We start from the raw sequence: 3,387 nt of genomic DNA, 5'->3' as shown, positions 1-3,387 counted from the left end.
AAGCAATTGCTAGCCTTCCTGCAGCAAATTAGAAGAAGAATATTAGAAGATGCAAGCATGTTAGTCTTTGCAGCATGCTAGCCAAAGCAATTGCTAGCCGAAGCAAGAATATTACTAGCAAATTAGTTTTTGCATGCCTGTTAGGTCGACTGAATGAGACATGTACCTTACTGTTCTTTCTTTGCATCTTGCTTCATCTTTGCATCTTCCAACTTCTTCATATTGTAGATCTCGTCCAACTTCTTGATAACGTGGTCAGGAAGAAGTATTGTGTCACCATCCATTTGAAGCTTCTCCACATTAGGAATGTAGAGCTCACAATCAAATTTTTCCATGCCATCAAGTATCCATGTTGTGAGATCGTAGTCTCTGTGTACAATACCGCAACGTGCACACCTGCTAGCTTTGCGGCGAGCTTGGTAGTAGCCTTCATCATCGTTGTCGGCGTGGAACGTGCCGCAGCGAGCACACGGAGTCCGGCACCACATCGACGGAGTCTGGCGCCATCTCGACCGAGTCCGGAGCCATCTCGACCGAGTCCAGTGCCATCTCTGAGGCCAGCGTCATCTTCGAGTCTGGCATCATCTCTGAGTCTAGCGCCTCCTTCATGGCGCGAGCGACCTCCATGGTGACGGACTCCATGGCGCGAGGAAGGAAGGGACTATACCGGCGAGTGGCGAGGAAGACGTGTGACGAGCGGCGAGGAAGGAAGGCGCGGCGCGAGGGCGACGAAGACGTGCGGCGAGCGGCGAGGAACGAAGGTGCGTGGCAAAGAAGGAAAGCGAGCGTGCGGCGCGAGGAAGGAAATTGAAGCGACCGTGCGGTGGCGAGTGAAACGAAGAGGCGAGTTCAATGCGGTGGATTGCGAGCGCGTGATTACTGTGGATGGAAGCCGAAACGCAGGGGCAATCGTGTCCAACTCCCTTCCAAGCGTGCGACGACATCCTTTGAGAAAACGGGCCAAGAGCCTAGAACGTCTTCCTTTATGAGTACAGAGGGAGTATGTTTATTAAAATAGATTGTATCTTAATGTACATGCGGCATCATGTAAATATTGTTGCGTACTATAGTAGTTATTACATTAACAAAAAGAGATCTTTAGGAAAACCATAGTTATATCTAATAACTGTAGAAAAAAGAATCTTTACAACTTTTAACGCATACACTTATGTTTGTTCCACCATCTTTTATTTGTCAAATATGCAGATGATGCCACTGGATCCAGTCCTCCGACACCCCACCCTAAGAGCGTGCCGAAAAGTCATAGGAGTATCTCGTACGCTGCTATGAAAGGGAATTCATCGAGGCCCCCAGCTAGGACACGTCTAGGTCGTCCTGTAGACAGATGTACCAAAAATCATCTTTATCATTTTTATTATTTAATAAATAATTATCCGTGCGTTGCACGAAAAAATATTATCACAATAATGTTAGTATGAATGTTGTTAGAATGTAAACGTGCTATGGCACTCCTGGCTCATGGGCCTAGCGTCCCGCACTAGTAGAGAAATGACTTTTGATCCACTTCGAAATTTGGCTTTAGTCCCGGTATTTTTCACGCTCGGGACTAGAGAAACCTTTAGTCCCGGTTGGTAGCTCCACCCGGGACTAAAGGTCCCTGCCCAATGGCTACTGCGGCAGGCTTTTGCTGCAGGGGACCTTTAGTCCCGGTTGGAGCTACCAACCGGGACTAAAGGTTAATTTTTACTCCTGGTTGGTCACTCCAACCAGGAGTAAAAGTCTACTCCCGACTGGAGGCTCCGTCCGGGACTATAAAAGGACCTTTAGTCCCAGTTGCTATCTCCAACCGGGACTAAAGGTCCCCTCCTATATACCCCTTCTTTCTCCTCGTGCCCGAGCCACTTCGAGCTCAGTGTTCTTGCTTCATCGCCGGCCTCTCTTCTTCCTCATCGCCGGTAATCACAAGATTTCTTCGATTCCTGCATCGATGCTTTGGTTCTAAAGGTTACCAACTTTATAATCTCATGTTTCATCAGTAGCATATCTCATTTTGTGGACTAGATATATGTGGTTTTTTATGGTGGATTTTTTTTATTTGTAAGCCATTTCAGCTCAAAATCACTTTAAAGTTTGTATATTTGGATGAAGGAAGGTTAAAGTAGTTATTCAAAACTAGTATTCAGCTTTCATTTCTAGCATGCATAGCACACTTCATGGTTTAGAGATATAGAGAATTTTAGAGTTTTTTTAATTTTATTTGTTTATAAAACGAGAAATTTATATTATATTAAAAATGAGTATAGAGAGCAGATGACAACTGCTTCCGGGTCCTCAGCCTCTCATCGGGTTCCAAAGCGACTGAGGCCGGACCTCCCTCTCATTGCATGCGACAAGTGTGACAAGAAGATTGTGACGGAGTACCGGGTGAGGAAGGAGTGTCCCAACAAGGGCCGTATCTTCTACAAGTGTCCGGATCGCAATGTGAGTTATTTTGTCACATTTGATGATTATGGTTAATTTATACTTATTTTCATGATGATTATGATTAAAGTTCTAATTTTTTGTTTTAATTTCAGTGGGATGGCACTGGATGTTTAGGCTAGTACTGGGAGGAAGAGTTTGTTGAACACGTGCAAAACTCTCTTGCATAGGTGGCTACGACGGCTGATGAGGCAGTGATCCTGCGGAAGAAGCCCATAGATATTGAACAAACGCATGATCTGTCTGTTTTAGTTGGGATTGGTCGTGAAATCCTTATGTTGCTAAAGTGCATTTTAGCTTTAGTTTTTTTAGTGGTAGTTGGGATTGTCTACAATGTAGCGAGACTTTCATAAATTAATACCTTGTGTGGTGGCATACATGTCGTATAATTAACTAATTATATTCTAGGTTTTAATATGGTATGTATGTCATGTAATGTAGATGAGCCGGCATTGGATGTACAATGCTGATCGCCGCTCTCAAGAGTTCATTGAGGGCGTGCATTCTTTCTTACGTGTGGCCGAGGCAAACAAACGCGATGGTTTCATGTGCTGCCCATGTGCCATATGTAAGAATTTGAAGGAATATGCTAGCTCAAGGAGTCTTCATTCACACTTGTTGAAGTCGGGTTTCATGCCAAACTATATTTATTGGACGAAGCACGAAGAAATCGGGGTTGTAATGGAAGAAGGTGAAGAAGAACAATGGGACGATGATGACATTATTGCTGAATATGGTGCCTTCAATGATACTGCAATGGGGGAAGCTGAAGAAGAGGTAGGGGCAGAAGATGAGCCCGCTGATGATCTTGGTCAGGCCATTTGTGACGCACAAAGAGAATGCAAAAGTGAAAAGGAGAAGATCAAGTTCGAGTGCATGCTAGAGGATCACTAGAAATTGCTATACCCAACTTGTGATGCGGGGCAGAAAAAGTTGGGTACCACA

This window comes from Miscanthus floridulus, chromosome 15 (genome assembly GCF_019320115.1).
Source record: "Miscanthus floridulus cultivar M001 chromosome 15, ASM1932011v1, whole genome shotgun sequence".
Lineage (NCBI taxonomy): Eukaryota > Viridiplantae > Streptophyta > Magnoliopsida > Poales > Poaceae > Miscanthus > Miscanthus floridulus.
This window is presented reverse-complemented; position numbering follows the sequence as displayed.